Genomic DNA, 13240 nt, shown 5'->3' with positions numbered 1-13240 from the left:
ACCAGTTTAGTGACTGGACACCGCAGTGCCTGGGATAAACCAATGACCTTTGGTAAGTTAGTAACAAACTTTCTCACCCGCATCTGGATCGCATTGGCATTGTCTTTAAGAGACGACCATCTTGACAACGAGCGCACGAGCCCACGACCCATCCTCAGGTGAAAAATAAGTTACGAAGAGAGTCTTCCAAAGTCTATTGGATATGGTAACCTTTGCTATTATTCGTGTGTATCCGAAACAGTTTTCCATTATAGTCATATACTAACCGGGATTTCCCTCTACCTCAGTGGAGTTTTGAGTGTCTCTCACCAATGTGTACGCTGTGAGTTCAAGTCCAGCTCATGTTGATTTCCTCTCCGGCCGTAAGTGGGAAGGTCTGCCAGCAACCTGCGGATGGTCGTGGGTTTCCCCCGGGCTGTGCTTGGTTTCCACCAACCATAATGCTGGCCTCCGTCGTATAAGTAAAATATTCTTGAGTACGGCGTAAAACACCAATGAGAGAGAGAGAGAGAGAGAGAGAGAGAGAGAGAGAGAGAGAGAGAGAGAGGAGCAGGAGTTTTGAGTTCAATTCCCTGCATACGCGACCCACACAATAAATTCTTAAATCATTAACACGAGGGCCCTATACAACGTTAACTTCCAACAAACGAGAGGCCCTTCGCTTGCGAATGTGGGCGTGTCTTTGGAGAGGGGAGGATTGAACAGGGGAGGGGTGTAATGGGAGAACTTTTCCTCCACTTATACTGTATAAAGTCGCCACACGTGTAGCTTGAGGTGTATTAACCCTGTAAACTGATCGTAATGTTGTAGAACAAAAGTAGGCCTACCGGAAGTTCCGTTTTGGAGTTTTGCGTTTCAGGATATCCGTGGTAAAAAGGTTTTTCCATTGTGATGTCTCCATTTCGGAGATATACGTGAGCTATCTTTCGGCAAAGCAATCTCAACATGGGCCTTCCGATCGCAAAATGGATGACATGGCTGCGAATTCGTGTCTGTTGTTGACGTCAAGCTCGCTATACACCGGATATACAACTTTGTGCAACAAGAAATGGAGTTTATCGATAGAATCGTTGCTAAGTGATGAAAATCTCACAGAATGGTCGAGGGTTTAGACTTAGTGGATTTGAAGAAGCAAAGAGTCTAGTATAGACCTATGCCTGCTAAATGTGTGTGTCTGGGAGGACTGATAAATGGAAGGAATGGTGGCTTGTATATTCACCAACACTAAGTTCAAGATATGTTTGTAATCGATACCCAAAGAAGCAACAGTTCAATTTTTGAAAAATTCAGTCTTTCGTGCTGTCCACATACAGATCAAGGATACATTTTAGGGATCGTTTTCATGAACCGTACTTAGTGTTAAGTAGCCCTGAGCTAAGTTCACTTCATATCTCTATAACATACGTTATCATGGCAGTGGCATACTGAGCTAAATGTGCTTCATTAAACCGCGACCTGGTTACACATGTTTACAAACTCCATTTCAGACAAGCGTTTCATCAATGTCTACAAAATGGACTGACCAGAGTAATTGGTTCAACTTGTCTGACATGTAACGTCACCCCTGATTGGGTAGTAGGCATAATCCACTTTTACCGGATTTCCATTTGTTCACTGGCCTATCTTTGAGGTAAACATCTATCGGAAATCGATTTTTTTTAACAGACTTATCGACCAAACATAGTTTAGTCGCACTTAACAAGAGCCTTCTAACAGTGTAGCAACCATGTTGGTCAGATATAGTTTGCTGTGGCAACTAAGCGTGGAAGCGTCATAACAATCACAAGTGTTTTGAGTAAACATTTTCAGCATACATATAAAACATCGAAGGTTTTATTCATGTAGAGGACAGTAGTAAACTCAAGCGGTGCGTGGTGGGCGGCTCTCTGGATGGAGATGTTCCTGACCCTGTTGGTGTACCTGACGTAAGAAAATATCTTTATCTTTTGTAAAAACTAACCTTAAAATGAACATAAAGTCTGCCACTATATATACATAGAAAACAAGCTATAGGACACAGTTTTCACAGGAAAATATGTAAAAAATTCTATAAAGTTTTTTTAAGCCGGGAAGATGAAGTTCAGCATTGGGGATATGGCACTGATGGACAAGTCACTCCGAGAAGCCATGTTGTAGAAGCCTTATAAACTTGGGCAATTACTAGCGCTGAAAGCTTCTCCTGATAATTGGCTGTCACGTCAAAAACCTATTAGGTCTCTATTGTCAGTGATAGACAGATATCAATGAAATAATTGCATTTTGCGGCAAGTGTAAGTGTTAAACTAATGCATGTTGGACAACACGTTTATAAGCAGGGAACTTAGAACTGCGGCACGTGTGGCAATGCGTGCTTGTTGGCCAGGATTCTTCAGTAACTTGTCAGGGAAAACTGGCAAGAAAACCACCTCGGGAGAGTCATTGCTTGAAGACTTTGCATTATTTTCCCTTGGCAAAGTCAGATTTATTACGAAAATATCTTCACAAAATCTGAATGAAAGAGACTGTTATCAGTCAGAAGGTTTGGTAAATTCCCTGAAGTCTGTACAGCCAGCAAGGCGAAATGCTTACACCCATGCTGGACGAAGGCGAGCAGGACCGGTGAAACACGACGCTTGTGTCCACGAACATCGCCCTGACCGCGCGCCAAACTAAAGAAACATCAGCCCTTTGAACACGCAACATAGCTGATACTCTGTGGTTGGTATCAGGCGTTTTTGTTTGTATTTTCTCATTGTCACAGCGTTTAATACCGATGGTACGGGAGAGTTCCTAGGTTTTGTGACGCCACTTTATATAGCTACATCATGGCAAAATGGCGTCACCAAATGCGTGACTAGGTACTGGCGATTGTTTGCTATTTATTTTGTTGATAAACAGTGTATAATTTTTCAAAAATTTTTAGAACATTTCTGGAATACTACTTTATTAATTAATTCAGCTTAGTGACTGATGTTCACTTTAAGGAAAATTGTAAGCTTTTTGGTCTTTCTCTGCATCATTTCTAAGGATGTATATCACGTGATCACGTTACAAATAGGGCAGGTTTCCAAAGCTTCCAAAGTAGAAGGTACCAAAAATTCTCTTTAGCTCTGTTGGTAGAGTGCTGGATTTACGATCAGGAGATCCGAGTTCAAATCCCGAAGTGACCCAAAGAGTATAATTCTTCAGTCTGTCACGGTAGGTTGGACATGCTCATTGGACGACTTTGCTAAAAGCAATAACTGGAGCCTTGGAAACATATACGGAAATGCTAGAGAAAAGAGACAATGGTCCCTCTTTTAGAACACCATCTTCAGCTGGAAACTTCAGCATTTCTTTCCCTATCTTCATCTAAAATTAAAAGAAAGGTGGAGAGAGTCTGCCACTCACATGTATAGCAGTTAAATACCGGTAGTTGGTAAGTGTTTGTTGCATTTTATATGAACTAATTAAAGGCCTGCGTGACCAATTAGTTAGCATGCTAGCGCTGCACAATGAACCAATGAGCCTCTCACCAATGCGGCCAATGCAGCTCAATACCTTCCAATCCGGTCTTACGTGGGAAGGTCTGTCAGCGACCTGCGGATGGTCGTGGGTTTCCCCAGGGTTTCCCCGGGGTTTCCTTCCAAAAGAATGCCAGCCGTCGACGCATATATAATAATCATCAATAGCTTCATGACTGACAAACTGTAAATGACAGTCTCTTCAAGTAACTTCACTTGTAGCTCTAACACGGTGTATTGATTTAAACTGAAACACTGTGTAATTTAAAAAGAAATCACTAACAGAAAACAAAATTAAACAAACTATAACTCAAAGTAATAATGAGCTAAAATAAAACAACCAGACAACTAGGTCAACTTTAGTTGTCTTTTAGTTCATAGTGCTCAAATTTCGCACCGTTCTTAATGTTGAGCTTGGAAGTTATTCAGCTTGGAAGCTATTGGGCTTGGAAGTTATTAAGCTTGGAAGTTATTAAGCTTGGAAGTTATTGAGCCTTGGAAGTTATTAAGCTTGGAAGGTTTTAAGCTGAGAAGGGCTGGCAAATATGTTCTGAGAACTTATTATCCTCGTGTTTCAGATAAATTAATCTTGATGACAACAAAGCTGGACAACAAAGAGGTTAAGCTTGCCAGTATGAAGGGTTATAAGTTCCTCTTAGTTCTCGTCACCACTTGGATATGTGCATTGTCCTTCAGTTTCCAATATCCGCGTGAGTTATCTACATTCATGTATGCAAATTTCTGTTATTTATATTATTTACAAAGTATTTTTGCCAAGCTATATGATGATTGATTATTACCCGGTATAAAAGGAACGGTTTTCAAGACGAAATAAATGAATGGCAAATATGAACCGAATTATTAGGAAGGCGTTAACTTTTTTATTCCTGTAAGATGGCGCTAGTTTGAAGCAATCTAGTAGGATCTGTTGGGTGTGGACTGAAAAAAAGAGAGGTTTGGCAGACAGATTTGGCGTTGGTGTGTCGGTAAGTGACAAAGGACGGTGGTTTTCTCTTGGAGTTCTGGTTTCCGACACCCATAAACCGGACCGCGTCAAATAAGTGAAAACGTCGGAAAGTCTTTCAGCAACCTGCGGGTAGTCGTGGGTTTCCACCGTGCTCTGCCCTGTTTTCTCTAGCCATAATGCTGGCCCAAGTCATATAAGTGAAATATTCTTGGGTGGGGCGTAAAACGCCAGTCAAATAAATAAATAAGTGAAAAAGTCTTAATTATGGCGCTAAGCACCAACCAAGTAAACAAACAAATGAATAAATAAATAATGAAACCATAATAAATATAATTATTTCTCTTGTCAGTTTTACTAAATCGCACCACTGGGAAATGTCAAACAAAGTATCACAGCTTTAACAACAAAGCGTACCCCTACAGGAGAGCCGAGGAGCTTTGTGACGGCCCAAATGTACACCTCCTCTTCCTGGAAACAAGCGAAGAAGAAGACTACTTACGGAGTAATGGTGAGATGACAACGTTAAAGAAAAAAATCCGTTTACTCTAGTCCATACTCTACAAACTTCTGTACACAAGTGGTACACAGTATTTGGACAAAAATGCAAATTCACGTCGATATTCACTCGCGTAATTTGTGTACCGTATCCATAAGGACAGGTAACCATTATGTTGGCCACCGTCGTGCAGGTGAAATATTGTGAAATTGTCGATGTGCACATTCGAAAATAGTCTTTTTTAGAGAGCGTACGTTCAAGGTATTTGGGACATCCTTTCGGTATATATTTGTTTGTGCGTTATAACGTAATAAAAGGGGATGTAGCACATGATTAATTAATATATTTGCACTAGAATTTGGTCTTTTCAACTGACAAACATGTTCAATCTGGATTTTGATCACATTTATATATTAAACGTATTCATAAATATTATCATAATTCTGATTAAATGCGTATGTTATACAAATTTGAAGTGCAAAGTTGCTATCAAATAAATTTATTAGACAGGCATCGAATCCTTATTTAGAACATAAGTAAGCAAACTCTATATGTACCAAGAAGTGAACCCAAATACCCACCATACAAAAATATTTTCACGTGCCCTTTTCTCCTGAAAGAAAAAAATCGGAACAAAAAAAAGCATGAGCGAGCATATTTGAAAATATTTGAAGTTTGTACGCTTTTTCACCTGATGTTCGTGTCGTATTTATATTTTCTCCTCCTGTAAGCGATTGCTGATAACCTAACATGCTTTTTTAATCTTACTTGTGTGTTTTATCTACTTGTGGCATTCATTTCCTTAGGTATGTTGAATGTTTCCACCTGGCTTGGTGTATCCCGGGATTCCTTAATATTTCAACGTTGGTTAAATCAATACCCGAATGGATCGACCATAGATGCCGGCTATCTCCCCTGGGAAGAAGACTTCAGTACCATTCCTAACAGCTTCGGTCCCAATCATGCTGTTGTGGATAGCAGCGGACCGTGGGTGAAGTCATTCGATGTTCAAGTCCACAACGTCATATGTGAGTGGAACGCGTGCTCCAGTACAGGGTCAGGTAAGCGGCAAAGTTTTGTCACGGATCAAGCACTTGCTTGTTAACCCTTGGGGTGAGGAGGGAGAGAGGGGTGGGGGTTGTGCGGGTGGTTCAGCTGGCTCAGATGGTTAAAGCGCTGGATGGACGATGCAACGATCAGGCCTGTCAACAGTTTGCTTCGCGTGTTCGAATCCGGCTCTGGCTGATTTGTGTGCGGTTTTAAGTCAGGAAATTTGTGATGTATCTCTCGAAGGTCGGTTGTTTATACCGTGCACTGCGGTTGGGCACAGCGATTCAATCCACGTAGGCCACAAAGACTCAGATCGATTAAGTACAGTGTGATGCTTAAGGTCGTTCCCATGGCGGTGTACTGTGACTGGAAAGGTCGTTCCCATGGCGGTGTACTGTGACTGGAAAGGTCATTCCCATGGCGGTGTACTGTGAGTGGATCGGGCGTTCTGGTGTCGATATAATGTGACTCGATAGGGTGGGCTGATGTCGGTATACTGTGGTTGGAAAGGGCAGTCTGGTGCCGATATGCTGTGTATGGATAGGGCGTTCTGATATCAGTAAACTATGTCTGGATAGGCCTTTCTGATGTCGATATACTATGGCTGGATGCAGCGTTCTGATGTCAGTATACTGTGTCTGAATAGAGTGTTCTGATGTCGGTATACTGTCACTGCATAGGGTGTTCTGATGTCGGTATACTGTGTCTGGATAGGGTGTTCTGATGTCGGTATGCTGTGTCTGGATAGGGCATTCTTGTGTCTTTATGCTTTGTGTGGATATGGCGTTCTGATGTCGATATACTAAGACTGGATAGGGCCTTCTGATGTCGGTATACTGTGTCTGGATAGGGCGTTCTGATGTCGGTATGCTGTGACTGGATAGGTGTTCTGATGTCGGTATATTGTGACTGGATAGGGTGCTCTGGTGTCGATATGCTGTCTGTGGATAGGGCACTCTGGTGTCTTTATGCTGTGTGTGGATAGGACATTCTGGTGTCGATATACTGTGACTGGGCAGGGTCTTCTGATGTGGGTATACTGTGACTGGATAGGGTCTTCCGATGTCGGTATGCTGTGTGTGGAGAGGGCGTTCTGGTGTTGGTATACTGTTTATTGATAGGACGTTCTGGTGTCGGTATACTGTTTATTGATAGGACGTTCTGGTGTCGGTATACTGTTTATTCCTAGGACGTTCTGGTGTCGGTATACTGTTTATTGATAGGACGTTCTGGTGACGGTATGCTGTGACTGGATACGTTGTTTTAATGTCGGTATACTGTGTCTGGATAGGGTGTTCTGATGTCGGTAAACTGTGTGTTGATAGGGTGTTCTGATGTCGGTAAACTGTGTGTTGATAGGGTGTTCTGATGTCGGTATACTGTGTGTGGATAGGGTGTTCTGATGTCGGTACACCGTGTGTGGATAGGGTCTTCTGATGTCGGTATACTGTGACTGGGTAGGGTCTTCTGATATCGGTACACTGTTTGGCGATAGGGGGCTCTGGTGTAAGTATACTGTGTGTGGATAAGGGCACCCTGGTGTCGGTATGCTGTGTCAGGATAGGGCGTTCTGATGTCGGTATACTCTGTGTGGATAGAGCGTTCTGGTGTCGGTATGCTGTGTGTGGATAGGGCGCTCTGGTGTCGGTATGCTGTGTCAGGATGAGGCGTGCTGATGTCGGTATACTGTGTGTGTAAAGGGCGATTTGGTGTCGGTATGCTGTGTGTGGGTAAGGCGTTCTGGTGTCGGTATGCTCCGTCTGGATACTGCGTTCTGGTGTCGGTATACTGTGTGTGTAAAGGGCGTTCTGGTCTTTGTATACTGTGTCTGGATAGGGTGCTCTGGTGTTGGTATGCTGTGTCTGGATAGGACGCTCTGATGTCGGTATACTGTGTCTGGATAGGGTGCTCTGGTGTGGGTATACTGTGAGTGGATAGGGCGTTCTGGTGTCGGTATACTGTGTCTGGATAGGATGTTCTGGTGTCGGTATACTGTGACCAAATAGTTAATTTTTATGTAGGAGTTACTTACACTTTCATGACATTGATAAAACCGATGGTTGATATGTTCAGGTGAGGGATGGTCACCACTTGGGGTACGTTTTACCCCTTGGGTTGACATAATGAGTGCCGCAAATGTAGACGAGGGGTTTGGGTGAGGCATTATGATAAACATGGCTCCATTTGCCTCAGGCTGCCACAGGGATATCTAGCCAAAATGTAGTCGTAACAACGAATACGTCATTTCTTACTGCTGTTTTCATGCCCGCAGAAGTCCCCTGGATGGAGAGGTTCACCACCGACTGTAACACAGTGTATTTCAACATGAACAAGCCCATGACCTTTCAAGATGCAAAGGATATGTGTAGTGAGTGGCTAAATGCGCATGTTCTGTTTCTCGAGACGCAAGAAGAGGCCGATTATGTACGGAGAAACGGTAAGCGCATGCGCAATAAATGTGGCGTCGTTTTAGATGAATCACATTCGAAATGGAACGAGTGCGTTATTCTAAATTGCATGGAATTCGTTTGATGTTAGGAAATAAAAAAGATCTTGTCTTAAATACAGATACTACTTTTTCGGCCCGCCGAGTTTGAGGTAAATGTAAACCTACACTTTCTCCTTTCTCCTTTAAAAAAATAAAATTTCTACATCAAATTTTAAATTTGTGTGTGGCATGTTGACATCATCATTTAACTGTTGAGACAATACTATTACTTGAGACAAATAAAACAGAGAACAGATGTAAGAAATTCCCAAAACGTGTCCCCAAGAGGTATATCTCCATGTTGATTGTCGTGCAACATAAAGCGCACATGGTCGTGGTTTTCCCCGCCCAGTTTCCCCCCAACATAAAGCGTGCATGGTCGTGGTTTTCCCCGCATAGTTTCCCCACAACATAAAGCGTGCATGGTCGTGGTTTTCCCCGCCCAGTTTCCTCCCAACATTAAGGGTGCATGGTCGTGGTTTTCCCCGCCCAGGGTCCTCCCAGCATAAAGCGTGCATGGTCGTGGTTTTCCCCGATTAGTCTCCTCCCAGCATAAAGCGTGCATGGTCTTGGTATTCCCCGATTAGTCTCCTCCCAACACAAAGCGTGCATGGTCGTGGTTTTCCCCGCCCAGGGTCCTCCCAACATAAAGCGTGCATGGTCGTGGTTTTCCCCGCCTAGTTTCCTCCAAACACAAAGCGTGCATGGTCGTGGTTTTCACCGCCCAGTGTACCCCCAACATGAAGCGTGCATGATCGTGGTTTTCACCGCCCATTTTCCTCCCAACACAAAACGTGCATGGTCGTGGTTTTCCCCGCCCAGTTTCCTCGCAAAATAAAGCGTGCATGGTCGTGGTTTTCCCCACTTAGTCTCCTCCCAATGTAAAGCGTGCATGGTCGTGGTTTTCTCCGCCCAGTTTCCTCCCAATGTAAAGCGTGCATGGTCGTGGTTTTTCCCGCCCAGTTTCCTCCCAACATGAAGTGTGCATGGTCGTGGTTTTTCCCGCCCAGTTTCCTCCCAACATAAAGCGTGCATGGTCGTGGTTTTCCCCGCCTAGTTTCCTCCCAACATGACAAATATTCTTGAGAAAGGCGTAAAGCACTGCTCATATTTATAAATATATTGTTATTGTTTTCCCATACCAATTAATGTATTATTTATGTATTTATTTATTTATTTGATTGACGTTTTTCGCCGTACGCAGGAATATTTCACTCTACTAATGTATTATATTTCACCCTTATTATAAGACGGGGTCAGTTTAATGACTGGGGGATGACGGAATACGCGGAATAAAGCTGCTGACCTTTGGTAATGATCTGCAGTATTTTCGCATATCTGAAGCACAGATTTGCAAAAAGACTGCAAGCCCACAGTGTATTCCAATGTGATAGAAAGTAAGCGATCCCACAGGAAATTTATGTCAGATGCATGACGTGAAAGGGCACCCAGACGTGGTGTACGCTTATCATGTTGGAGACTCAGACAAAATCTTCTTTTCTGTACAACTTGCATTGTGATACTTGAAAGTTTGCAATCTCATTACGTTGCATAAAAATTAATATTTTGAAGCGTGAAAGCATTGATTTATACGTCGAGAGACAAGGACGTTCAAGTCAATGATTGCAAGGTCAATTCCCAAAACGACGAATAACACAAACCACCAAAGAACTAAAGAAAGTATATAAAATACAACGGAGCCATCCAAAGACCAGCAGTAAACATTTTTCAGAGACGCACGGTATGTTCTGACTTAATATCAGCGATTGTCTGTTTTGATTCCGTGTGGATGATCGTGGATATCCCTAGGGCGCTGTACGGTTTATTCCATCACACTGGTAGCCGCAGTCGTATACCTAAAATATCTTGAGCACTGCGTTGAATACCAATCCAATGATGTGAATAATTGGTTTAACTTTTTTTTATCTGTATGCGCAGGTCTTCTTCCCAGTACTTGGGCGACATGGCTTGGGATAACTGTGCATAATTCCACGTGGTACTGGGGATACCAGGATTGGCACAAAAGGGATAAGGCCAACTACACCCCATGGATGAACAAAGAAACTAATGGGGATAACGGTGTCATACAACACAACGGAGACTGGATGCAGATTCGGGTTTCGTCGTCTTTTAACGTCATATGTGAAGTAAACTCATGCCTAAATAGTCCTCCTGGTGAGTGTGACATAATACGTTGACGAACACAACCATTGCCACTGACAGAATCCTATTTACTGTTCCTTTCAAGTCTCTTTCGTGTTTAACATCGGATTCAGGAATATGTAACCTGTTATAATCTTTGTCAGATACCTACCTTTGATAGGAGATTAATCGGGGAATACCAAGACCATGCACGCTTACCTAAAGCCGCAACACCCAGAAAACGAGGGCTGTATTTTCAGGCACCCAGCAGCAATGGTCAGTACACATACATGATATGATGGTCTCCTCAGCATGACAAACATTACACATATCTGAATATCTTACCTTGGATCTTTTTAAGTAGCTTTTAACCAAGAGATGTCCTGGCCGAAGTCCGAAGCACAAGATTTCTACTTATCAATGGTCAGTGACTGATTGGCAGCGGAAAGAAAGGCGTTTTGTTTAGAAAGAACATTTTCTTTTTAAAAAAAACGACGTTTTTGTTACAAAGAACGACGTTTTATCTGAGGCAGTGACGTTTCTTGTCTGGTACAACGACGTTATTCTTGAAAGCGAGGTTTTTCGTCGGATATAAGGACATTTTGTCTTACAGAGTGATGTTTTTTGTCTGCTACAACAACGTTTTATCTGTGAGAGTGAGTTTTTTGTCGATACAACGATGTTTTATCCCATAAATGTTCATTTTTCCGGGTAATAAAGGCGTGACATATCGTTTTGATATTAACCACGTGTAATATAAATTCCGACATTTTGATTGGTCCGTGTATCTTTTCATTCATCAAATCGAAATCAAAAGTTACAACTCGGCTGTACAGGCACTACTTTTTTTACAACTTCTCCGTGTGGTCTGCAAATGTCAACATGGCCGACTTTCAACCAGTAGATATCGTAAAAATTGACAAGAAAAAGGACGCGCCAGAGTTATAAATGTGACAAGAGATAATCGAATCAATGTGTAAATTCTCGGCATTGACTACGACATAGATCTATCGCCACGAAGGCTAAGTAAAATCCCCAGAACGGAAACATCGGGTAGGCCATTATTTTTCTTAACATTATTCCATAGAACTAAAACTTTGTGCTTCGCAAATTTTGACATTATACAGATGAAAGTAAGCGAATCGTCACCCGAATCTTCACAAGAACACTAGCTGGTGCTTAAATTCCAGTTAGCCGTTACAACTCTGTAGACTGTTTGATCAACATTCGTTAAGTTAAGCTGTTAGTTGTTTATTTGAAAGTTGCGCGGAGTGTACTCAGCGCACGTGAAATTTGTCTATTTTAGGCAGTAACTCTTTCTGTAGTAAAATGTAATAGTCTTGTTATAAATATTAACGTATTGAACGATATATTGTATAAAGCAAACTTTTGACGTCTGTGGTATAAAAAAGTCGTTGTGTAAATAAATTTTTTCTGTACTATATTGTACTCCGCGATGTACTGGTCACTTACTGATGACACTTCACTTGACCTATATATGTGATATCACTATGCGGTCAAACGTTTGGAACAAACGAAAACTACTACTCTCGTTTAATAAATTTGATATCGATGGTCACTCATTACATATCCTCTACTTACCTTTGGGAGTGACGTTTTTTGTTACCTCATACAAGAAGGTTTTATTTGAGAGAGTAAGTTTTTTTGTTTGATACAACGACAATTTATCTGATACAACGACGGTTTATCTGAGAGAGTAAGGTTTTATGTCTGAAAGAATGAAATTTTATTTGGAAAAGCGACGTTTTATCTAGGAGAGAGACATTTTATCCGAAAAACAAAGAGAAGGTCGGCAAACCAACATGAAAACAAAATAAAAAAAAATCACATTGCAATTGGCATTATAGCCATCCTTTGGCGACGGAAAAAAACACGTTTCATCCGAACGAGCGACGTGTTATATGAAAGCTTTAGGGAACGCCGTCGGAAAGTATACTAATATTATTCTGTAGAATTGTAGAGGTATAAATGTTGATGAATATGTAAAAGGCCCTTTAGAACGTGGTTTGTATGGATAAACGGTTCACGTTCCACCCAAACAGTGCAAACGAAAATATGAAAAACTACATCACAGAGTGAAAAAGCTGTGCAACGAAGGCGGTGTGATAGTTGGCAAAGTGCTACACATAACCGGTGAAGTCCGGTCTCCTGTCAGTTTACCTCTGTTAGGGTTTTATTTCCGCTCTTAATGTAAATGCTTAAAAATGAATAACTTGCAGAGTTAGACTTTCTAGATAACGCTAAATAATAGCCAGGCTTTTTCGAATTTAAATTACGAGGAAAAACAAATTAGATCCGTGTTCTGTAGCAAAGTAACAGTCAGTAAGTTTTTTTGAGAAAATGCGGGAAAGACCGTAGAGCTGAAGATGTGTATTACTGTCGTATATATGTTTTTTGGCATGATCTGGACATTATGACTTGTACTTAGATATCAGATGTATTGTTTTCGTCTAAATGGTTATTAAACACAGCATTTTGAGTAACAATTAGAATAAAACCCTAACTGAGGTAAACTGAAAATAGACCGGAGATCACCGGTTGTGTGTGAGCAATGGCCAACTATCACACTGTCGTCGCTGCTCTTGTTTTACTTA

The sequence above is a fragment of the Liolophura sinensis genome, chromosome 12, assembly GCF_032854445.1.
Source record: "Liolophura sinensis isolate JHLJ2023 chromosome 12, CUHK_Ljap_v2, whole genome shotgun sequence".
Taxonomy (NCBI): Eukaryota; Metazoa; Mollusca; class Polyplacophora; order Chitonida; family Chitonidae; genus Liolophura; species Liolophura sinensis.
This window is presented reverse-complemented; position numbering follows the sequence as displayed.